This window comes from Monodelphis domestica, chromosome 3 (genome assembly GCF_027887165.1).
Source record: "Monodelphis domestica isolate mMonDom1 chromosome 3, mMonDom1.pri, whole genome shotgun sequence".
Taxonomy (NCBI): Eukaryota; Metazoa; Chordata; class Mammalia; order Didelphimorphia; family Didelphidae; genus Monodelphis; species Monodelphis domestica.
This window is the reverse complement of record NC_077229.1, coordinates 330174709-330200930: the sequence shown is the minus strand read 5'-3', so window position 1 is coordinate 330200930 and position 26222 is coordinate 330174709. Positions and strand designations below refer to the sequence as shown.

The 26222-nt window shown below is 35.2% G+C and overlaps 1 pseudogene; it reads right to left on the bottom strand.

Annotated features, from left to right (window-relative positions):
* Positions 1 to 1192: 1192 nt before the first annotated feature.
* On the bottom strand, positions 1193 to 2256 carry LOC100027444 (voltage-dependent anion-selective channel protein 3-like; annotated as a pseudogene).
* Between the last annotated feature and the right edge of the window lie 23966 nt (positions 2257 to 26222).

The following is a 26222-nucleotide window of genomic DNA, read 5'->3' as shown; positions in this document are numbered from 1 at the left end:
GGTGGTGCCTCTGTAACATCCATTATGCCATGTTGACTCTCACAATAAATTAGCACCAACTGTTATTTCATTCTCTTCTTTTTTCTTCCATTTTAGTCAATCCCTCAAAAAATTTAACTCATTTTTCAAGGTGCTTCAAGTCCCAGCCTTTCATGATTCAGGCCTCATTTGTGAAGAAAACCCAAACTCTCACTAACTTGTGCTATTATGTCCCAACCTAGAGTCAGTTTGGGAAAATTCCTAGTGAGATTTGTACCTGCATTTAAATACATGATAAAAAAGGAAACAAGTATTCATGAATAAGCATTCAAACTGATTCTTTTATCAGGAACCGAAGAGCATTTATTTTATCATAGAGGAATTAAAAAAGATTAAAAAGGTTCCTAAGGGACAATAACATATATGATAAATGATTTTAGGATCACAGAGCTAGAACTAGAAGGTATATCCAGGAATATATAGCCCAACTTCAAAATTTTCTAGAGAAGGAAAGTGAGACCCAGAGAGTTTAAGTGAATTTGTAAAAATTCTGGTAGTCTTTAAATTCATTTTTCCCTCTGAAGACATCTACACAGACATGACAAAGAATGCTGTAGTGAATAGAAAACTGGACAATAAATCGGGAAAATATCAGATAAAATCATGCCTGAGGCAATTACTAGATAATTAAGGAAGCCATTTAACCTCCTTCACCCTCAGTTTCTTCATCTATAAAATAGGAATAAAAACAGTTTTTGCTTATTGGTATTTTCTTTTAATTTTGCTTGTTTGTTTTATGTTCCCAGTGTGATGATTTTACTTTGATGCAAAACCAAAGCTTTCACTATATCACAGAGACCAATTTCATAAAAGGTGATGAAAAAGTGGTGTAGGACATGAGGAATGTGATGTACAAACTGGAGGATCAGGTCATTTCCTTTAAAATATGACAGTACACTGTTGTTGAAGAACAAATTCAAATAACACTGAGAAAATGAACTGAAATGTGGCATAAACATTGCAAATTCCATGCATTCCTTCAAGTATTTCTCTCTTATAATCGACTTGAACACCTGTAGACTTCAGCATGGTGGTACTACAACCATTCTTTGGAAGAATAAAAAGTTCACATTGTTGAAATTTCACAGAAGAATATTAATGACAAAACAGAATAAGTTTATTTCTTTTAATTTCCAGGGAAATATATGATACTTTACTTAAAAACTATATAAGCTTCCAATTTAAATTCTAACTCAACTTTATGACCTCCTGCATAGAAATTGTTTTCCAATTAAAGGTGACACCTTTAATTGTATAACTGCTCAGACTGTCTGAGTATAACCAAGTTCAATGAGGACTTGGTTATACTCAGACATCAGACTTCCATTATTCACTTTACTAGAAAGAGAAGTTGTGCATTTTTAAAAACCCTTACCTTATGTCTTGGAGTCAATACTGAGTATTGGCTCCAAGGCAGAAGAGTGGTAAGGACTAGGCAATGGGGGTCAAGTGACTTGCCCAGGGTCACACAGCTGGGAAGTGTCTGAGGTCAGATTGAACCCAGAACTGCCCTTCTATAGGCCTGGTTCTCAATCCACTGAGCCACACAGATGCCCCCCAGATAGAGAAGTTTTGTGATCCACCTTATACTTAGCAGCAATGCCAAAATGGGTGTTGTAAATTACTGGAGCTGTCCAAGCAAGATTTATCAAATTTTTGATCTTCTCATTAACTATTTGGTAGAATGACCTTCCAAATTCAGTGCCATCATTCACATGTTTATGCAATTGGAAGTCAGCACCTTTATAACCAGGGCAAAATTATTCTGAGATCGTTTGGATTTGGCTGTATCAAAACTCATTTGATAGCCAGCAAACCATCCTTCATAAGCCAATACAGCCCAGCCATAGATGGTTGGTCCAGAGAAATTAGTCAACATTTCCACCAAGACTGAAATGTCTCATCTAGAGGAAGTTTTAATTTACCACTCTTCTTGTCTGTGTTTGGTACAAATATGGTGTCAAGAGTCAGCTTCAAACCATCAGCCAATTTATTCTCCATGTTGATTTCTATCCTCAGAGTATTTTCTGTTTTCCATTTTTGAATGAAGGTAAACCCATAGCCATAGAGATTTTGTACCTTGTTTTCAAGTTACCTGAAGCTTTCCCTGTACCAGTATATGAATGACTGATCAGATGTGGAAAATTCCACTCCACTGGAAGACTTGGTTCTAAGATCTATTTTAAGCACCAAACCCACGTCCTTGGTTGAAGACATTTTTGGCAGCATTTCCTAAGTCATAGTAAGTTGCTGTGGTACACACTTCTCTGACTGAGGAGTCACTGGAGGTAAAGGTGAAGGTCTTCTCCCAGTACTTGCTTATTGTTATAAGAAAAAAAATCTGAGATAATATGTGTCAAGGTTGGAGCAAACATTAAAGCATTGTACAAAAGTCTATAGAATATTATCTACCTAAAGGTAAGGTATATTGAAATTGTCCTCTTTACAGACACATTGTCTTGGAGAATACCAGTAAATAGTAGGCACAGTAAATGTCTTTTTCTCTAGCTTTTGGTGCCTCTCCTGGTAAAGCTATCTTCTATGCACTCAATACTTAATTTGTACTTATTGATTTTATACACACATGCATATGTTATAGATATATAAGTATAGTTATATGTATATGTGAAAAATATATTTCCCATCATTATATAGAAGGCATATACTGTTAAATTTTTATATGTTTGGAATTGATATGTTAATGCTTTGGTCTCCAAGGATTTAATTTCTAAATCACAAAATGAACTACTAAGGTAAAATGTAATTTGTGGTAGTTTTGTGTAGAATAGAGGGAAGATGTTAAGGAATGAGAGAGAGAGAAACAACTCAAGCTTCCTCTGAGGGAAAAAAGTCTCAAGATGATGGGCCTTTCTCAGTGATTTACACCTCCAAGAAAGACAGGGTTACTAAGTCAGCCTTTCACTCACCAAATGTAACTGTCTAAAAGGAAAAGCAGTCTGAAGTCTCCTGCACAAGTTCCTCCAGAGGTCAGATTTCATAGCCAAGTCAGAGTGTCTGTCTTCCAGGCTCTCCTCTGAGTAAGAGTTCTTCTATCTGAGTCAAATAAAATATTGAATATCTCCTTCTGGCCTCTGGTCCTCTTTTTAAAGCTCTTTTTATCTTGTATTACCTCTCCTAAATTTCATGTCTACCAATCACAGCAGGAGCTCCTCTCCAGGACTGCCCACTCTTTATTTCATACCCTTTTTGATTACTTAACATCTTTTTCGGTTACTTCAACTTTTGTAGTTAGTTAACAACTTTTTGTAGTTAAAATTTGTATATCTACTTCAAATTCTGAGTTACCACCTATTGGGGGTTAAAATCTAAAAGTAGATTGTGGATTACAATTCAATCTTCCCAATAAAGGAAAAGCTAAGTACCTTCATTGTTACAATCAGGAGATAGCTAAATCCAATCTTCACAAAATCTTGTCACTTGATAAATATTTAAGAATGGATGTCAGTCTGCTGAAGTTAATTGCATTATTATAACCAGTAAAGACTGGTATTAGAGAAAGAACCCTGGTTTAGGACTCAGCGGACCTGGGTTCAAATCCTTCCCCTGAAATCATACTACCTGTGTTACCTTTCATTATAATAACGGCTCAAATTTTTAGTGATTTAATTAAAGTTGCAAAACATTTGGTACATGCTAACCTCATAAAAACCTTATGACAGTATTGTTATTTTCTCACTCTACAGATGTGGAACCTGAGTCCAAGAGAAGTTTAATGATTTTCCCACCTACAGCTATATAAACATCTGAGGCAAGATTTGAACTCTAAGGATCCTTATTCCAAATACAGTATTCTCTTCTTCATGCCAGCTGCCTACTTCTCAGGTTATGCATATAAGAAATGAGGGAAGTGAATGATGACCTGAGATCCTTTCCAATTCTGTACTCATTATCCTTTGAAAAAGGACTCTTTTCCTTTAATCTCATGAAACTGATAGATGAGGTAATGATGTTGTTTGTTTTGAAATCAGCAGCAAGTGGGAGTAGAGGAGACTTAGGAAGCAAATTATGAACCCAACAATTATAACTTTAATGTCAATTTTCTAATGTAAATACATTCATATAAAGAATTGTTTTATTGTTAAAGTTTAATCATAAAAATCTGAGAAATAACTGTAGCAAAGGGTATATTTTAAGGCATAAACTCTAACACTAGTTTTGTTCTATTACCATGTTAATGCTGACAAGCTGCCCTTGTAGCTGAAGGCATTCCATCTTCTAAATGTTTCCTGCAACCTGTCAAATCCTCACAGATATGTTTGTTCTGACTGATGGGCCTCACCTCCCTCCAGGGTAAAAATGGCTCTTAACAATAGCTCATTGACTGGCAATTTTGACAAACTTCTGCTTCCTATTGTGAGATTTAAAATGGTTGAGGTCTTAAACTGTAGTGATTAAAATAGTGGAAGATATAAATTGTAATAGATATAAGAGAGGGTGAGTAAATTTGACCACAGAAATATGTTTCACTATGGTGTGTTGGGTTTTAAAATCAAAATATAAGGTGGTCGCCAGGGAAATATTCCCAATTATTCAAATACCCAAGTCAATTGGGTTTTGTAGAGATTTTAATTAGCAATACAATGAGTAATCAAAGAAAGAGAGAGAGAGTAAGAAAGGAATAAGTATGAAGGGCCTCAAGCCAATATGGCCTAGACCTGGTCTGAAAAGAGAAATCAGTCAGTTTTTTAACACTCACCACAAGGTCTAACTAAACAAGGATTCTAGTAACACCAGGCCATCGTCCTTCCTCAAAGAGTCTTCCAGCCAGAGATTGTTTCAAAGGGCCTCTCTCAAGAGCCTCCAGAGCTCCTAGCCCAGAGGGACAGAGCCTCTCAGAGGAGCTCCTCAAGGAGTTCTCCTTCAGAATGTGAGTCAGAAATCATGATCCTCAGAATGAGTCTTCTCAAAATGAACTCCCTTAGAATCAGATCCAGCTCTTCCCTGAGCTCTTATTTGTAAGGGCAAAATCTCCTCTGTCACCTCCCATAAGTCCTTACATCTACCAATCACTGTAGATGTTTCTAAAGGATCACCCATTTTGAATTCACAGCTGAGTAGTTTTAATCTCTTTAGTAAGTCAGAAAAAAATGCTGCTGTGTTGACAAATTTTATTAAGAAAAAACCTCTGAATAAGTTATCACCCTTTTAGGTTTAAATAGTTTACAAGTTTCCCCACCATAATAGGTACTTAGTATCCCATTGTATCAATTCTAAAATAGTCATGACTCAAAGAACTTCCTGTCCTTTCCATAAGCATGGGTCAAAGCACTTTTCATTGTTCTCAAGGAGCTCTCTGTCCTAAAGCAGTCCTAAGTAGGGTGGAGTAGGGATATTCCCAAGGCAAGGAGCCCTCACATTCAAGTAGAATTCTCACTATCTGCTAGGGAATTCTTTTAAGTAGAAGATTCCCCAATGGGGAAATTTCCAACATTCATAAGTCTGAGAAATTTTAAGGTTTACTTTCTTGGGACACTAAAACTCAGATCTTTGACCTGAGTTCATTCATACAGCAGCATGGAGAATGCAGTATTACAAAATAGAGAATGGGTTGAGGAGGAATCTTTAGGGAAATACCCAGTAACATATTATTATCCAACGTTATGTCTGTTACTGCTTATGGGGGTGAGTTCTATTGAATATATTAGGATAAACACTTTTGAAAGAACACTAGCCTAGATGTTAGGCCACATGGGTATTTTTATCTAGGCAATATCAGTAACTAGCATTTTTCTTTAAGTAAATATAGAAAATGAGATAGTTTGTCTATGTTATTAAAGTTATTTCAGTTGTAAAACTGTATGATCATTTAATTGAAATATGGAAAAAGAGGACAACTGAAGAGGTCAAGAGGATCCTATAAAAACTCTAAGGATTTGTAATTTTTGGTCAAAAAGTAAGGAAAATTTAGCCACTTCAGCAGTCTCTTCATCATGGATGCCATTACAGGGAAGAATTTATAAGAAGGCAAGCTGTGGTAAATGAACAAATAACTTAGAATACAGTGTTTGGCTTTTTATTTTTTTCCAATTTAAACATTATTTTATTTGGTTATTTTCAAACAATATTCCTTGGAAATAAAGATCCTTTTCTCATCCTACCCCCCTCCCACTGCCTCTCCACTAGCCAATGCACGATTCCACTGGGTATCACATGTGTCCTTGCTTGAAACCCATTTCCATGTTGTTGGTATTTGTATTAGGGTGTTCATTTGGAGTCTCTTCTCAATCATGTTCACTCAACCCCTGTAATCAGGCAGTTGCTTTTCCTTGGTGTTTTACTAACAAAGTTTGTCCTCTACTTGTGGATAGTGTTTTTTTCTCCTAGATCCCTGTAGATTGTTCAGGGACATTGCATTGACACTAATGGAGAAGTCTATTAAGTTCAATTGTACCACAGTGTATCAGTCTCTGTGAACAATTTTTTCCTGGTTCTGCTCCTTTCACTCTGCATCACTTTCTGGAAGTTGTTCTAGTCCCCATGGAATTCCTCCACTTTATTATTCCTTTTAGCACAATAGTATTCCATCACCAACATATACCACAATTTGTTCAGTCATTCCTCAATTGAAGGGCATCCCCTCATTTTCCAATTTTTGGCCACCACAAAGAGTGCAGCTATGAATATTCTTGTACAAGTCTTTTTCCTTATTATCTTTTTGGGGAACAAGTCCAGCAGTGCTATGACTGGATCATAGGGCAGACATTCTTTTATCGCCCTTTCGGCATAGTTCCAAATTGCCCACAAGAATGGTTGGATCAATTCACAACTCCACCAGCAATGAATTAATGTCCCTACTTTGCCACATGCCATCCAGCGTTCATTACTTTCCTTTGCTGTCATATTAGCCAATCTGCTAGGTGTGAGGTGATACCTCAGACTTGTTTTGATTTGTATCTCTCTGATTACAAGAGATTTAGAACACTTTTTCATGTGCTTATTAATAGTATTGATTTCTTTGGCTGAAAACTGCCTGTTCATGTCCCTTGCCCATTTATTAATTGGAGAGTGGCTGGATTTTTTGTACAATTGATTTAGCTCTTTATAAATTTGAGTAATTACACTTTTATCAGAGGATTTTGTTATGAAAATTGTTTCCAATTTGTTCCTTCCCTTCTCAATTTGGTTGCATTGTTTTGTTTGTACAAAAACTTTTTATTTTGATGCAATCAAAATTATTTATTTTACATTTTGTGACTCTTTCTATGTCTTGCTTGGTTTTAAAATCTTTCCCTTCCTACAGGTCTGACATGTATACTATTCTGTGTTCACCTAATTTACTTATCGTTTCCTTCTTTATGTTCAAGCCATTCACCTATTCTGAGTTTGTCTTGATGTAGGGTGTGAGGTATTGATTCAAACCTAATGTCTCCCACACTGTCTTTCAGTTTTCCCAGTAGTTTTTTTTTCAAATAGTGGGATTTTGAACCAGAAGCTGGGCTCTTTGAGTTTCTCATGTACTGTCTTGGTGAGGTCACTTGCCCTAAGTCTATTCCACTGATCCTCCTTTCTGTCTCTTAGCCTGTACCAAATTGTTTTGAAGACCACTGCTTTTTAATAGTGTTTGAGATCTGGAATGGCAAGGCCACCTACCTTTGTATTTTTTTTTCATTATTTCCCTGGATATCCTTGACCCTTTGTTCTTCCAAATGAACTTTGTTATGTTTTTTTCTGAGTCAATAAAAAAATTTTTTTTTGGAAGTTCAATGGGTATAGCACTAAATAGATGAATAAGCTTGGATAAGATGGTCATTTTTATTATACTGACTCATCCTACCCATGAGCAGTAAATAATTTTCCAATTGCTCAAGTCTAGTTTTATTTGTGTGGAGAGTATTTTGTAGTTGTGTTCATATAATTCCTGTGTTTGTCTCTGGAGATAGATTCCTAAGTATCTTATTTTGGCTAAGGTGATTTTGAATGAGATTTCTTTTTTCTAACTCTTGCTGCAGAGCTGTGTTGGAAGTATATAGAAATGCTGATGGATTATGTGGGTTTACTTGTATCCTGCAACTTTGCTAAAGTTGTTGATTATTTTGACTAGATTTTTCGTTGATTCTCTAGGATTTTTTAAGTAGACCATCCTATCATCCACAAAGAGCTATAACTTTGTCTACTCCTTGACCATTTTAATGGCTTCAATTTCTTTTTATTCTCTAATTGCTACTGCTAGTGTTTCTTGTACAATGTTAAATAATAGAGGTCATAATGGGCATCCTTGTTTCACTCCTGATCTTATTGGGAATGCATCTAGTTTATCCCTATTGCAGATGATGTTAGTTGATGGTTTTAGATATATACTGTTTATTATTTTTAGGAACGACCCTTCTATTCCTATGCTTTCCAGTGTTTCTAATAGGAATAGGTGTTGTATTTTATCAATGGCTTTTTCTGCATCTATTGAGATAATCATGTGATTTTTGTCTGTTTGTTTCTTGATATGGTCAATTATGTGGATGGTTTACCTAATATTGGACCAGCCCTGCAATCCTGGTATAAATCCTGCTTGATCATAGTGAATGATCCTCCTGATCACTTTCTGGAGTCTTTTTGCTAGTATCCTATTTAAGATTTTTGCATCTATATTCATTAGGGAGATTGGTCTACAGTTTTCTTTGTTGTTTTTTGACCTGCCTGGCTATGGAATCAGTACCATGTTTGTGTCATAAATGGAATTTGGTAGAACTCCTTCTTTGCTTATTATGTCTAATAGTTTGTATAGTATTGGGATTAGCTGTTCTTTGAATGTTTGATAGAATGCACTAGTGAATCCATCAGGCCCTGGGAATTATTTTTAGGAGTTCTTTGATGGCCTGTTGGATTTCTATTTCTGATATGGGATTATTTAAGATTTCTATTTATTCTTCTTTTTGTCTATGCAATTTATATTTTTGTAAATATGCATCCATATCACCTAGATTGGTATATTTATTGCCATATAGTTGGGCAAAGTAGTTTTTAATGATTGCCTTAATTTCCCCTTCATTGGAAGTGATGTCCCCCTTTTCATCTTTGATGCTGTTAAATTGCTTTCCTTCTTTCCTTTTTTTAATTAGATTGACCAGTACTTTGTCTATATTGTTTGTTTTTTCAAAATACCAGCTTCTAGTCTTATTTATTAGTTCAATAGTTCTTTGACTCTCAATTTTATTTATTAATTTCTCCCTTAATTTTAATGATCTCTAGTTTCATTTTCTTCTGGGTTTTTAATTTGTTTGCTTTCAAATTTTTTTGATTTGTATTTCCAATTCATTGATTTCTGCCCTCCATAATTTGTTAATATATGCACTCAGGGATATGAATTTTCCTCTGAGTATTGCTTTGCTTTCATCCCATAATGTCTGAAAAGATGTCTCACCATTGTCATTTTCCTCAAAGAAATTATTAATTGTTTCTATGATTTGTTCTCTAACAGATTTTGGAGTATCATATTATTTAATTTCCAATTAATTTTTGATTTGGCTCTCCATGTACCCTTACTGATCATTATTTTTATTGCCTTATAATCTGAAAAGTTTGTATTTATTATTTCTGCTTTTCTGCATTTGTATGCCATGTTCCTGTGACCAAGTGTATGATCAATCTTTGTGAATGTGCCATGTGGTGCTGAGAAGGTGTATTCTTTTTTATCCCTATTTATTTTTCTCCATATTTCTATTAACTCTAATTTTTCTAAGATTTCATTCACATCTTTTACCTCTTTCTTATTTATTTTTTGGTTTGATTTATCTAAATTTGATAGTGGTTGTTTCAGGTCTCCCACTAATATGGTTTTTACTGTCTATTTCCTCCTTCAATTCTCCCAGTATTTCCATTAGAAATTTGGGTGCTATACCATTTGGTGCATACATGTTGATTAGTGATATTTCATCGTTGTCTATACTCCCTTTTAACAGAGTATATTTACCTTCCCTATCCCTTTTGATCTAGTCTATTTTTGCTTTGGCTTTGTCAGATATCATGATTGCAACTCCTGCCTTCTTTCTGTCAGTTGAGGCCCAGAAGGTCTTACTCCATCCTTTAATTCTGACCTTGTGGGTGTCAACCTGCCTCATGTGTGTTTCTTGAAGACAACATATGGTAGGGTTTTGGATTCTAATTCATTCTGCTATTCATCTATGTTTTATAGGTGAGTTCATCCCATTTACATTCAAAGATATGATTGTCACTTGTGAATTCCCTGGCATTTTGATATCCTCCCCTATTTCTGACCTTTTTTCTTTAGCTATAACCTTTTAAATCAGTGATTTACTTTAGATCAGTCACACTAGTCTCCTCCCTTGATATGTTTCCCTTTCTAGCACCTCCCTTTTTGTTCCCTTCTCCTCCCCCTCTCCTTCCCTCCTTTTTTATATGCCCTTTGCCTTCCCCTCCTTAATTTCCCCTTCTCTCTTACCCTGTTGGATAATATGGAATTCAAGATCCCAATGGATCTAGATGTTCTTTGTTCTAAGAGTTGATTTCACTTTCTTCCTCTCATTCTTATAGGAGAATTCTTCCCCTCCCCTTCCCATGTGTATATTTGTGTCAGAAAGATTATTCTATTTTTTTCTATTTCTTGAAGTATATCTTAGTACCATCAACAATTCCCCCTCCATTTTTTTTCTTCCCCCCTTTCGCCATATCATCTTGATGCCCCAATCTTTCCCTATGCATGATTCTTCTAACTACTCTAATGATGCATACAATTTTGAGAGTTACACATTACATTTCCCCCCCATTTATATATATATATATATATATATATAATTTGATGTAAATGTAGTCCTTATAGAAAGGAGTTTGAATAAAAGAAAAAGATAACATTTTCTCCTTTTCCATTTCTTTCACATTTATGTTTTCATGTTTCTCTTGCTCTTTGTGTTTAGATGCCAAACTTTCCACTGAGTTCTGATCCTTTCTTTGCAAATACTTGGAAATCTTCTGTTTTGTTGAATGCCCATACTTTCCCCTGGAAGTATATAGTCAGTTTTGATGGGTAGCTGATTCTTGGTTGGAGACCCATTTCTCTTGCCTTTCTGAATACCATGTTCCATGCTTTGCTATCTCTTAGTGTGTTCACTGCTAGGTCATGTGTGATCCTTATGGGGGTTCCTCTATATCTGAAGTTTCTCTTCTTGTAAGGTTTTCTCCTTAGCTTGGAAGCTCTTGAATTTGGAGATTACATTCCTAGAGGTTGTCTTTTGGGTATTTAGTATGGAGGGTGTTCTATTAACCCTTTCTATTTCTATTTTGCCTCCTTGTTCGAGAATATTAGGGCAGTTTTCTTCCATGATTTCTTGTAGTATGGCATCAATATTTTTGTTTATCTCTGTTTTTTTGGGTTGACCAATAATTCTCAAGTTGTTTCTCCTTCCTCCATTTTCCTGGTCTGTCACCTTGCCAGTGACATATTTTATGTTTTCTCCTAATTCATCAATTTTTTGACTTTGCTTTATTATTTCTTGCTATTTTGCAAGATCATAGTCTTCCAGTTGCTTAATTATGGTCTTTAAGGACTGATTTTGTTTTTCAGTTTGGTCTACCCTTCTGTTTGTGGCTTCCAGCTCTTTCTCCAATTTTGAGGTCTTGTCTGCCAGGCTGCCAACATCTTTCTGAATTTTTCCCCATTTTTCTTGCCAGCAGTTTTCCATCTTTTGGATAAGTCTCATTTTGAGTTCTTCCAGAGCTTGTGGATAATTTCCATTTGGGGGGCATGTTTTGATTTTGTTTGAATTTCATTCTCTTTCTCTCTTGTTGCTTGGGTTTTCTCCCATAAAATTTTTCAATAATCACTTTTTCCCCTTTCTTCTTGGAGAGTTGATCTTGGGCAATGTGAGCCATCCCTTTGGTGCTTTTCCCTTTCCTTTTTGGTCAGCGGTCTGGGTGATATGGGCGGGTTTTCTGTGGATTTAAGTTGCCTCAGACTAGTTGTTCCCTGCCTCCATGGTTTGTTAGTATGCCCGCCCCCATGCTCTTCTTGCTGGTGTGCAGGAATCTCCTGTAAAACTGCTCTGAGGGGTAGATCTCTGGTAGTCCCTGTCAGTTTCCAAGGACCCTGGTGTGCCCCCTCCTCACTACAGCAAGGGGTGGAGCTTTGGCCTCAGGCAGCTTCTACAGTTTTTTGAGAATCAACATTGTTTGCAGTTTGTAAGGGCCCCCCTCATTCTGTATCACTCCAGTGGGCAAGTTTCTCCAGTGAAACCACCCTGAGAGGTATTTCCCTAGCAGTCCTTCTTAGACCCAAAGGACCCTGGTGTTCCTCCCCAGACAGAGGCTTTCCTCACTCACTCACTGTCCGTGATGGGTGCTCTGAGCCCCTATTCTGGTTCCATGGGGGAAGTGGGGGAAAGGCAGCTCAGTTCACATTTTTGTGCAAGCTTTTCCTCCTTTTTATGGTATAAAAATGTTCATTCCCCACATACCTTCATTGCTGTGGTATACTGGAGAGTCCCTCTGTTCTTCCAAGGATGATTTTTATGCTCTTTTGAGGTAGTCTATTTTGTTTGGTGCTGGGGAGAGGACATGATTAGCGTCTAGATTGTAGCCATGTTTACCTGGAAGTTCTGATCAAATTTCTATAAATATTATTTACCTGGTCAATGACTTTGGAAGCTAGGCTGCAAGCAGAGCTTCCCTTCCCCAGCAAAGCTGATAGTCCTGAGACTTTTGGATGTGTAAGGGAAATAATAAGGTGATGGTAGGAATATGGCACATGACACCTCTTGTCTTTCACAGGGGATTTTCTGTTATACTTGCTATATATTTAGCAATTGATACACAATTCATTTGGTAAAAAGAATGGTGGGTTCTCTACTAGGGTTACCCCCATTTATTCCATAATGAAGACCTTGCTCATTCAGCTAAATCTTTCAGTTTCTCAACATATAAAGCTAAAGGTTCATACTAAGAGACGGGATAGAACTTGGAGTATATTAACTTGCTTTCAGATTCTGGTGGCCTAAAACCTGTCCAACTCAAAGAAGGTTTGTGATTCCAAGGCAATATTGCTTGATTTCAAAAAAGTAAGGAGGAATGAATTTATCTGAAAAAAATGAGGTGGCATAAAAAGCATCTTCATCTACTGACAGGGAGCCAGGACAGAAAGCCTTTGTGTAAGAATCAGAAGAAAGACTAATACATACAATGTACAGAAAATACCCCACCAAATGAGTATGGACAATTGAATTTCTAAGTTTCTGCCATATCTGGTGGGTATAGACTCAGAATATAGTCATGACAGTTGATTATTCAGTTCACTCTGTGATGTCTGACAGATTATGACTGAATTTGATGTTTTTTTGGCAAAGATACACAAGTGGTTTGCCATTTCCTTTTCCAGCTCATTTTACAGATGAGGAAATAGAGGCAAACAGGATGAGTAACTAACTCATGGTTGGGGGAGCTAGTAAATGTGTGTGGTCAGATTCAAACTCAGGATGAAAAGTATTCCTGAATTCAGGCCCAGCATTCTATCCACTGTAACATCTAGTTGCTGCATGAGAATTGAGACTACCATTGTAAAAATTCTAATCTTGAAGTTGAATTCCAAAGTGAGTGAGAATTACTGAGTGAGCACGACTTTAGCTCTCTGTTATTTCATATTTATAAAATGGATAGATTACATCACAGGGTTATAAAAATTATAATCCTTGAAGAAATCTATAAATATGAGTTATTATTGTGATTAACTTTAATTATCCAAACATTTCCTAGAGATATATGTTGGTTAAAAGCAGAGCAACTGATAAATATTTGACTTGCATTGATGAATATTTTTTATCTTTCATTCAGGGGAGAAAATGTCCAAGGAATTGTTATTGTGGAGCAAATTATGATCACTAAAAAGAGACATTGTTGGCAAAATAGGCAGGCCAGGAATTTTGAAGAGCAGGGAATTTTACTAGTGATGTCTATGTTCATGAGAATGGAGAGAAATGCAAAATCTGATATTTTTTCCATACCTTAGTAGAGATGTTTTCAAAGAGTTCATATATACAAAGGATATTAGAGCACTTAGTTAAATAGGAATTAGAAAGGTTGTGAGAAAAATAAAATTCTGTTAAAATCACACTTTAAAAAGAAGAAGTTAGAGGTGATGAGGTTTCACAGAGATTAATGTGGATAAAGAGGTTCAGTCACAGAGATTATAAATATTTTTAGACCTAAAATTTCTAGCTATTATCCTTTTCTGATTCCAATTCTGAACATAGGCTAGATACCAGATGCCTCAGACTTGCTCAGCTCAAAACATGAAAGCCACAGGAAAGGGAAAAGTTCCCTCCAGAAGTTTATTGCAGATGCAAATATGCAAATATGATCACACAATCAAAGAGGAGAATTCTACATTTGGAGTAATCTCATGAGCCACACAAAGACTGAGGCACTAAATCAGGCAGTTAACCTTCTAGGGCTAGAAAATAAGTTTTTACCTCTTCTTTAACCTCACCTTGGTAGTGTGTTTAAAGATAGTTTTCCTCATTGACTGAGGCATATGACAGATTCTAGTCTTTACTTTCACTGTTCCTATGAGCCTGAATAAGACTATGATTGTCTGAAATGTTTCCATTTCTATTCCGCACCTGAACTGGCCTTATATACCATAATAATCGGCTATAGCAAGGTATGCTACCTCTGATTCGAATATATTACCTTTGTTTGATCCTTTGCTTTTCAATCAATTTTAAATAGTGAGTTTTTTGTTTTCCTTTTTTTCCCTCAAATTTTGACCTATTATTCATTAAGTTAATGAATTTTCAGTGTGGAAGCTCCCTCCAATGATGCTTACTGGCACTTTATCTTCCATTTTTAACCATAAAGCATTGTCTAAGGCAATGACAGTTTGGATGGGATTCTATCAGCTCTGCCACTCTACACCCTAAGTAATCCATAATTTTAAAAAATCTATGAATTACCAACATTAAGATCACCAAAAATTTTTAAAAATAAATTTCAAATTGGATAGGCATCTAAAATTTAATATATCCAAAATGGAACTCATTATATTTTCTTCTAAATCCTCACTTTTTCTAAACTTCCCTTTTCTGTCAAAAACACCTTTACCACCCTAGTCACCCAGGGTACAAATATAGGTATTGTCCTGAACTCCACACCCTGACTCAACCCACATTTCCAAAATGCTCTCCAATATTGTCTTGTCAACCACCTGTAATATCCCCTTCTCTCTATTTGCATAGCTGCCACCCTGGTTCATGCTCCCATGACTTCTCACCCATATTATTGAAATAACTTTCTTTTTTTTAATTAGAATATTTCTCCATGGTTACATGATTCATGATTCCTGCCCTCCTTCACTTCCCCATCCCATAGCTGAGAATCATTACACTGGGTTATACATGTATCATTGTTCAAAACCTATTTTCATGTTATTCATATTTGCAACAGAGTGATCTTTTACCACAATATCCCAATCATATCTATATCAAAGTGATCAATCACATGTGTTTCTTCTGTGTTTCTGTTCCCACAGTTCTTTCTCTGGATGTGCTTAGCCTTCTTTCTCATGAGTTCCTCTGTATTGTCCTAAGTCATGAAATAAACTTGTTAAGGGTTCCCTTTCACCAAGGTGCTCCTCATTTCAATGCATTCCTTTCAACTTCCAAGATGATTTTTCAAAAACAGATATGATGATATCAACCTACAAGCTGAATGAGATCCAGTGGTTTCCCGTTGCCTTCTGCATCAGATATAATCTCCACAGATTGGTATTTAAAACTCTTTTTAAACTGGCTTATTCCTATTTTTTCCAGTCTTTTTATGTTTTACTCCCCATTACATCCTTTGTTCTTGTAATATTTATCTATTCACTATTCTTAATCATTACACTCCATATCCTTTCAGAGTTGTGTCTTGTGAATTTGGAAATTACTCCACCCTAATGGGACATACTTTAGGGCAAGATAAAGTTGTAAACTCCTGATTGAACAATGAAGGTACTTAACTCATACCTTATAGTGAAGCTAAAACTTAAGCGAACTCTATTTATAGATCTAATACAAAAAGGTGTTAAGTACCTATAAAGGTTAAATTAATCACAAAAACATCAAATAACTCACAAAAGGTAAGCTTAACAAAGAAGTGTGAAGTACCTCAGAAGATATAATCTAACCAGAGAAGGTGAGAACTAAAGAATAGGCAGTCCTGGAAAAAGCATCTACTATGATTTGTAGACGTGAAAATTTAAGGGAGGTGACATAAGAGAAAAGTTCTTTAAAAGGAGGCTAAAAAAGTCAGTTCAGGCAATTCAATTCAGTTCGGAATTGAATTCAGTTCAGAGTGCAATTGGATTCAGAGTTCAGTTCAGTCAGGACTGGAACTCAACCTGGAGGATCAGACAGCTTCCTGGAGACTTTCTCTTGGTGAGTGATAAGACTATCTCTATTTCCCGTAGGCTCAGGGAGGCAACTTTGGCCAAGGCCTTTAACTACTTCCTGGCTCAACCTGAGCCAGAGCAGTTTAAATTAACTCTCTCTGTCTATCTCTCTCTGTCTCTCTCTCTCTGTCTCTCTCTCTCTGTCTCTGTCTCTCTGTCTCTCTCTCTCTCTGTCCCTTAATTCCTTCTCTCTATATTAATTAAAATCACCATAATTCCCAGCTGACTTGGGTATTTTATTATTTGGGAATTTTCCCTGGTGATCAATTATTTAGATTTCAAGACATGAACCTAAAATTATCCTTTACAGCCTCCCATATTTAAAATGCTTTGGCCCCTCACTTCTGCATCCTAGTTATCCAAAATTCCTTCAGGATTCAGTTAAAATTCTCTGTTCTACAAGAAATCTGTCTCAGTCTGCCTAAATGCTTATATCTTCCCTTCCTATATTACTTTCTTTCCATTTAGTATATATATTTTAATATGAACCTAATTATTTACATCTCACCTCTCCCACTGAATTGTCAGCTTTTGAGGACAAGGACCATATTTGTGTTTTTATTTTTAATCCCAGTACTTAGCAGAATGCCTAACATATAGTTAATATAATATTGATTGATTGATTGAATTTAATCACAGTGGTTACATATCAATTTAAAGTAAAAAACAGCTTAATAATTTCCCAAAACTTAAGTACTAGCTATAATAAATTCAAATTCATGAATTTCTTATTGGTTGCTTTTTTCATAAAAGTAATAAATGAAATAAATATTGCTGGATAGTTACTCAAAGGACAATAAAAAGGGGAAAGGAGTCCTCCTTTCTAGTGGCTTAGTCCACAATTCATGAGTTTTACTTTGGATGAAAATCCAAAGGCTCTGGGCATTTTAAAATATTTTGTTTACCTAGACTTTATGGAACAAATATGGATTTCCATAAGATACATAGGCATTGAAAAACTCAGCTAGTGAGCTCACTTGCCAAGTTAACCCTACAATTCTCTCTTTTCTGGTGGCATCAGATCTATGCACTAGAAACAATTACTTCAACTGCCTCATTTTATTGGTGAGAAAGCTGAATCCCAGAGAAGGTAAACAGTTTCCAAAGGTCATATACTACTAGTTAATACATGAAGATTAAAACATGTTTCCTAACTTTTATACAGTCACTTCCTACCATATCATACTTAGAAACTACAATTGCTTCATTCTTCTTTCTGTTATAGAAAGACATTGAGATATAGGGGCTAGAGTACTTTATTTGAATAAAAAAATTAATTTGAATTTCTCCCTCTGGGATTTCCTATTTGTGTGACCATTGGAAAAGTGACCCTGAGTTTACCTTTAGCACTAAATCTATGATCTTCACATTTTGAAAAAGGATATAATTCTTTTATACCATGATCCTTTAGCCTAGATGAAACTCAGATACTTCAACTTTATTTTATTGACATCAATGATTAAGTCCTCCCAAAACTGAAAGTTTGATTTGACATTTTGTGGTGAAAATGGCATCTGTTTTCAACAAAACTCAGAGGTTGATTTTTTGGTTTATATTTATTCTGAGTGAATCTAGGAAACCATATTGGTTCCTAAATGTTGGTTCCCTTGAGTAGGAAAACTGAGAATACTCCACCTTGGAAGTCCACAAATAGGTGAGTGAGAAGCCAATTCATTTTTCCAAAATTCTTCTTGCCTAACATTGACCTTGAGACCAGAATTGCCATCACTGGATTAGATCCATAGAACAGAGGCTGAGATTTTCTTCAATCTATTTTTTAAAATGCATGTCCTCTTACTGTCTTATGTAAAAAGAAATTAAAAAAATAATGGTGAGCTACACAAAATAGAATATTTAGACAGAAAAACTATTCTAATATAGGTTCAAAACTTTTTGGATACTTTTGATTGATATAAGGATAAAAAAGGATTTCTAATTCTAAAGCATTCTAACTCTACCCAAATAAACTCCTAGGTTCCACAAGGAACCACTTCTACTGTGTTTCATGGGCTACACTAATCCTCCCTGATCTGACTAACCCAATTTTATACTATCTAAATAAATACTACCACTATTATCCTTATTAATCTTAACTTTGTCTTCAAATTATAAAATAGAAAAGGCTAGCTGGTTGAGTCTCAACAAGAATCAACTTAGGACTCTGAGTCTTAACAAACTCAGAGTCCAAATCAAAGACCAGATTTTTCTTTGGTCTTCTCAGAGTTAAACAATCTACAAAACCACAATAGATATTCAATAGTGTTTCCCAAGTAGGGAAATTAAAACACTGAGCCCCTTTAGATCTTTCCCTCAGACATAGAGAGAGGCAAAGATTTTACCTCCTCCATCCCTAAGAGAGAGTCTCTCGGTGTGTGTCTCTGCCAATTGCCAGAGAGCAAGTCCCAACTGCCAGAGAGAGTAATTGACATAGAAAAATGGTTATAACTGTCACATCTGAAATTAACATACTGTCTTAGCTCTGCTTCAAACTCCAGTTCTTTTCTCAACCCAGCCACTTTACTTCTTATTCCTAAACTAATAAAACAATGCTTATTTTCTAATATCAGCCTTACACTTACTATAATGACATGATGAATGCCTAATACAATCCAAATTTTATGGGCACAGGAATAAGTCAGAGCCCAATAAATAGAGTTTTAATCTGAAAGATGGTGTCAATAGAGTTTGATTGTAAACAGTTTGTTGCAATTGTTTATATTTTTTGTTCTAGAAGTATTTTCTATTTGAGCATCACAACAACTCTGTATTCTTTGAGGGCAGATATCATTTTTGCTTTTAATTAAATCCCAATATTATTCACAAATATTGTTATTCCTATTTTACAGATCAGGAAACTGAAGCTGAAAGGTTACAAGACTTAACTATGATCCTGTGACAGTAAATTCCAAAAAGAGAATTTATACTCAGTTCTTCTTAGGGGTAGCAAGATACTACTGTGTCTAGTGCAATTAACCTAGAATCTGGAAGATTTGCATTCAAATATAGACTTAGACACTTATTGTGTGAGTCTTGTCAAATAATATCCCCTTTGCCTGCTTGAGTTTTCTTAAATATAAAATGAAATTACTGGCACCTTACTCCCCCAGTTATTCTAAGGATGAAACAAAATATTTTTACAGTGCTTTGCAAACATTAAAATTCTATATAAAGTTATTTTTATTATTGTTATCCTTGATTCCAGTTCCATCATTCTCTCTGCAACTATATGACAATGTTCCTAAAGATATGAGTAAGGCAATGTCCAAATCCCAAAAGAAATGCAACAATTCGATTGGGTGTATATAACAGGACTTAAATAAAGAAGATCAAGAATGAAACTGAGTAAAGGGATAGGAAGATGCTGAAACTCCAAAACTATGACTCTTTTGGGCCCTTCTACTTCCTTCCCCCCACCTAAGGGCCAGATTGGTTCCAGAGCCTGGGGCACAGGCTAAATCAGTAAGCATGGGTTAAGTGGCCCCAGCTGTGAGGGCTACAACTTTGCAGGGGCAGGGAGCCAGGCAAGTCATTATACTTCCAATGCCTTTGAGGAACAATGGAATGTTGTACTACTGCATCTCTCAAGGGATACTTGTTTAAAGAATGAATTCTGATTTAATCAGTTTATGCATTGACTGCCTAAACAGAGTCCTCTCACATATCAAATTCTATTTGGATTTTAATGAATACTCATATACAGTAAACAATGAGCAGTCCCTTGAGCATGTTAAAATCTACACCTGATGAGCCCATCCTTTTCCTTATATACATATATGTGGTTTTCATTCATATTTGTATATATACAGACACACCTGTATTCTTATGTATCAGTGTGTAAGTGTGTACACATGCATTCATTTGTAGCATATATATCTGTGGACATGTATACATGTATATACATCTATATGTATAGATATTTTACACATGTTTATTTCCATGTGTATATGATATATATCGGTGTGGAGGTATATATGTGTTTTGATCTAAAGGAAAGGCTAACCTGAAAAGGAGTACAGGAGTGACCACCTATTTAGAGTTCCCCACATTAAACATACCAATGTAATTTATTTTTGTGATTGAGAAACATACATAAAGGTAGAAAGTGACAGAATTTTAAGACCTGGATTCAAATCCATACACTTCAACTAAGTGATTATGGGATTCAGGGCAATCATTTATCCTTAATCAGTCTTAGTTCCTCATTTGGAAAGGGAGGAAACTGGCCTCAGTAACCTCTAAAGGTATTAATTTGTTTTGTAAAAATTATGTGATTCAATAATGAGGAAGCAGTTTTATTTGATGATGATTAAACTATTCATCAAATCCATTAAAACAATGCTGAAATAATTATTTTTGTTTGAAAATGGATTAGCTTCAGAAGTAATGTACTTAAATTTCAAGGTGTAAGTATTTGTTTTCCTAATGAGTATTTTGGGGAAATGAGTTTTTATCCAGGAAAAAGCATAAAAAAATGAAAAAGCATTGTTCTTATAGTAATTTAGTAATTTGAATAAGTATTTAACATATTTTTGATGTGACATTTACAAAGAAGTCCAATTTCTTTCATTCTTCTTTAATTGAATGGGCAAAGTTTACTTTGTGCTTAATTTTAAAAAAATAGGACAATGTTAAAATTGAGGAATACAATGGAAGATATAAATAAACATTTGGTTTCATTAGAGATATCAAGGAATATTTAGGAAAGTTATTTTGATCCTTTTATTGCTATAGGTAGCATCATGCTATATGAGGTATGTGAAGGTAAAAACTGAATATATATTCTCATTGTTATGTGACTTGATCAGTCAGTAAAAGGAGAAAAGAGAACCATATTTGTTTTTTTTTTTCTTTTTAATGAACATCAAGGTATTCTTAAAATAAAGAGGATAGATAGTGAGAAAAATATCCCAATTCAGCTAATGAGGGTTGGATTCTCTAATTACTAGCTGAATATAGCTTAAAATTTCCAAAATGTGTTTTTAATTGTAATTATGCTGTTCTCTGCTCAAGATTATCAGTAAAAGATGTTGTGTTATATTTAGATGTGAACCTTAGGTATATAGATTTAGAACTAGAATAATTTTGGAAGTCATATAGTTCTACTTACAGATCAGAAACAAGTCCCCAGTGTTTTAGTGACTTTCCTACAGTGCTACAGAATAAAGGACACAGCTGGTATATGATCACGTATTCACTTACTATAAAAATAGCATTTGTTATACTTGAGCCTTAGCTTTCAGTTACCTATTTCTTTTGACAGTAGCATATTAGATTAAGGAATACCTAACTATGAATCCTGTGAGGTATTTCCTTGGTATGTGACATGGGCAAGGAAGTTAACTTGTCTGCCTCAGTTCCTTCACTGTTAGAATCTGAGATAATAAAAGCACCTACCTCACAAAGTTATTGTGAAGATCAAATTAAATGAGATTAATATATGTGTATATATATATATATATGTACACACACACACACATATATATATAAACACAGAAGCATGAATTTTTATGTAGAGTGTGTGTGTGTATGCATTGGGCAAATGAGAGATTTAGAGATATGAACAGAAAAATTGTTATAAATTTAAAAAGAAGTAAAGAAAAATTAATTTTAGAAAAAAATTAAAAAAAAACTTTGTTTAACTCAGGAAAGAAATACCATAAAAATACTACAACTAAAAGAGGGGTATTTATAAATTGTTCCATCAATTTTAGTGTAGTTTTAAGCAATCAAACCTGAATTGCCTTAGTACAAGTAATGGTTAAAATAAAACCTAGAGATTTGGGGCAAAACAGGCTGGTATTGAGACAAAGAAATATTAAATGAGGGTATAATGTCCAGAAAATATAAAGCAAATGACCTGAAAGGGTTAAATTGACAAGCTAAGAAGACATTACACACTCTGTACCCAGGATAAGTTGTTTTGTAACTTTTTTAGTTGGTAATATTGATTCTATGATATCATTAAACCCACTTGTAGTCAATCCACCCATATAGAATTCTCAGATCTATCAATCAAATTTAAAAGTCTGGCCCCAAATCCCCCAGGCCCAATGTTAACTTTCTCCACATTTATCAAACCCGCTTATATTGAACTCCCACCTACATCAATCTATTAGTTTCACCAGTTATGGAGTGTTCTTATATGACTTTACATCACTTCCTGGTGCCTCAGAGAGGACTGAGAGCAGCGAGGGGAGTAGATACAACCTAAGTGGTTTCCTATTTGTATCACATTACCAGTTATATCAAAATTTCCACCTGGTCCCTGGAAATTAGATATATGGCAAATGATTTTACTTTCTATAAAGTTACACTGACGTCTGAGCTGAAATGTTGATTATGCCAAAACTAGATGAAGTGACCATTCAAAATAGTTTGCTTCCTGAATTAGAAAATTTAAATAAAAATCACTTTTTATTGTGGTATGGGGGGGAAGGGAATTCAGATTACTTTTTCTACTCATGTAATAAGAGCATTGACTGTGTGGGGACACATACAGAAAACTTTGTGTGTCCTAACCAGCTATCATATATAGGTAAGAAGTATCAACTGTATCCATCTACTACTTTTATTGATTTTCATAACCATCTGATGTATGGAAGTCAATTAATTGCTACATTTTATATTTTGGGAAATGTTCAATTTGGTAAAACAAATGTCTTAATGATAGCCCCAAGTATACATTAAAATCATAAATGTCAAGAAAGATATATCATCAATTATAACTTCTTTCCAATGATGTTCTGATTATTTATACTGTGAGACATATAATAGAGTTATATATGCTTACCATAGGTGTTTGACAAAGAGCATTCCTCAATAAAAAGAAGAAATGATGAATTGAAATGTAAATCACTTTGCAACCCATAAAACAGAATATATTATCATCTTTATTTCCCTTTAGAAAGTGACTTTCTCCAGATTCTCCTGTTTGTAGATAATATAATTCTAATTGCTTCAAACTATAACATACTGTTGAACTTAAAGACATAATAATTAAAAATTAATTGGTCTTGCTATTTAAATAAGTATGATATTGGGTAATGGATAAGAGGGAGTATAGAGTAGTATGCAGAGAACAGGCCTTGATTCACGAAAGATCTAAATTCAAGTACTACTTCTGACACAAATTTTAAAGTAAAATCCTGAGAAATGTCAAATTTCCTCAGTTCCCCTATCAATGATCTAATATATAATTTGTTGAAAACTGCCAAATTGAGTCAGTAGAATTTCCTTAAATGGGAGTTTGCATTCCAAAAAAATCACAGATCAAGTTCCTACCTCAATAGTGTGCAAAGGGAGTCTCCTGTTCAACTGGAATGATTCATATCCCTTAAAGCTGTGTGTGCATACACTGGTTCCCCAAGTTTAGAGAGACATGTAGTCTGATTCATCAGTGTAAGGTTTGAACTTTATGACATTTCAACAATTCCTCATTAATCTCCATAATTTCTGACTCTGGTGAAGATGTTGAGGATGAATTGTGACTAAGTAGGAAGAACATGTTACTCTACTTTTAGAAGTAAATGATGTTCTCTCATATTTCCTGTTTCATGAGCATGGAACTGAGTGTATGTTCTTGCCTAGGTGAGACTGAATCCCAGCATGCTTCTTCTGTTTCAGATTTCTTTCCCTAAGAACAGGTGACAACATAGTGATCCTGGGAGATGGATGTTCTTTTCTCCTTGTAACCACTACTGATTTTCTCTTCCTCAAGGCAGCTCACAGCAATTTAATTTATTTATTCAATTTATTCAATAAATTTATTTAAATTTAATTTTCTCAATTGAGTTTGGCAAGAATTTATAGTCATTACCATGGGGGAGACAGTGTGCTAAACACTAGGGATAGAAAGAAAAACAAAAACAGGATCCCTTCCTTCAGGAAGCTCACATTCAAATGGATGAGAAAATCATGAGGCAAATATAAGATGTATATAGTTTAAATGGAGATTATTTTAGAGGGAAAGTACTAGTTAAGAATGAATTGTGGAGACAGGACAGAAAAGGCTTCCTACAGAAGACAAGATTTGAACAGATTTTTAAAGAAGCCAGAATGTAGAGATAAAGAGGAAAGAGTATCACAGGAAATGAGGATACCTAGTTAAAAGGAATAGAATTGAAAGATGGAGTAAGAGCAGAAGGTAGACTAGAATAGCAGGATCATGAAAGGGGAGTATCGTGTAAGAAGACTTGCAAGGTTGGACTAAACCAAGTTGTAAATGACTTTAAGTGTAAAATATCATGTTATCTTTGATCCAGGTAGCAATTTAAATCCTGAATATTGGCTTTGCATAGCATGAACTGCCCTTTAGAAAGAATACTATGGAAGCTGAGGGGAGAATGAGGAGAGTTTAGAATAAGTAGAGATATAAGTCAGGTAGACCAAGTATAATGCTTTTGTAATGGTCCAGACATATATGGCTTAATAAGTAGAGAGAAGGCGGCGTAGCAGGGATTTGAGAAGTAAGTTATTTAGTGGACATAGATCCCAAGTATAGAGTCTAGCTCTGGTGTCCCTTGGTATCAATATGAGGGTCAACAGGCCATGTTGCCACAGAGGGAGGAGTTTGAGGGTGATTAAAATTCAAACTCTGGAAGGAGAGAGGGCTTTATTACTTCCTCTCTTGAACAGACTGACTCCATTGCCTGGCACTTTGCAAGTGTCATGGGGAGACCATGCTTGGCTTAAATTCGGGAACTGATCTACCTTAAGTTAAAAAGGCTGAGCCCTTTCTCTACCTCTATTAAACTCTCTCTCTTTACAAATAAATGCTTAATATTCTGCTTCTGAGCCTCCCAACCACCTTTTTTGTTACAGGAAGATGTTATGAATGCAGAAATAATAATATTTGGCCACAAATTGAGCCCATGGTATGAGTGCAAATGAGGAACTAAGGATGAAATTGAGTTTGGGAGCCTAGGTGATTGGGAAGATGGCAGTGCCCTGGAGAGTAATGGGGATATTTGGACTCTTTCAAATGGGTGGTATGTAGGTGAAAAGATATATTTAGAACCTGGATAATCATCATCCTGCCTGTCTAACATTAAACTTATTCTTGGGAGTTACAATTTATATTTGTATATTTGTATGTATGATTTCAGTTGACCATCCTCCACAGGTTCCATGACCTTTAATCCATCTCAGTTGCACTCATAGTTGGTTATCCCCTTGGTTTCAGTATTACACAAAAATATCTCACCTCTATAATCTATAAATCTAAAATGTTTCATAAAAAAAGGAACTTAGGTAAGACCCCAGCTGGACTGAAGTGAATTACACAGATTGTGTAGGCTTTGAGAAATTAGGATAATTGGATATACTATTCTCATACTTCTGCCTTTTCTATTTCCTTTGTCCATGGACATACTTCCTTCCATCATGGCTTTTCTTTTCTCTTTTAATTTTAATATTTTTGCACATTGAAGTGGAAAAGGCATATGAGGAGAATTTCCAGTCTCCATATGCTGACCCCTGTAAACAGGAGCAGTGATATGCAAAACAAGAACTGAGGTACCTTTGTGGAGACATCCATTTATTTGTGAAGGCAAACAAAAAAAGAAAGGCATTCAGTGATGACTGGGATTACAAGAAGACTGAGACTAGAGGCTGCTGTAGGAAAAGGAGAGCAGCGAAGCTCAGGAAATTTGGTTAGGAATAGTTCAAAATAAAGTTAGGAATTCTAATTACTGAGGTCAAGCAATTCCAGTCTATAAATTCTTTCTTTTTTTTTCTGAAAGTTGCTTCTTTTAATCTGTTACTTCCATTTTCCTTTTTTCTTTCTTTCCATACA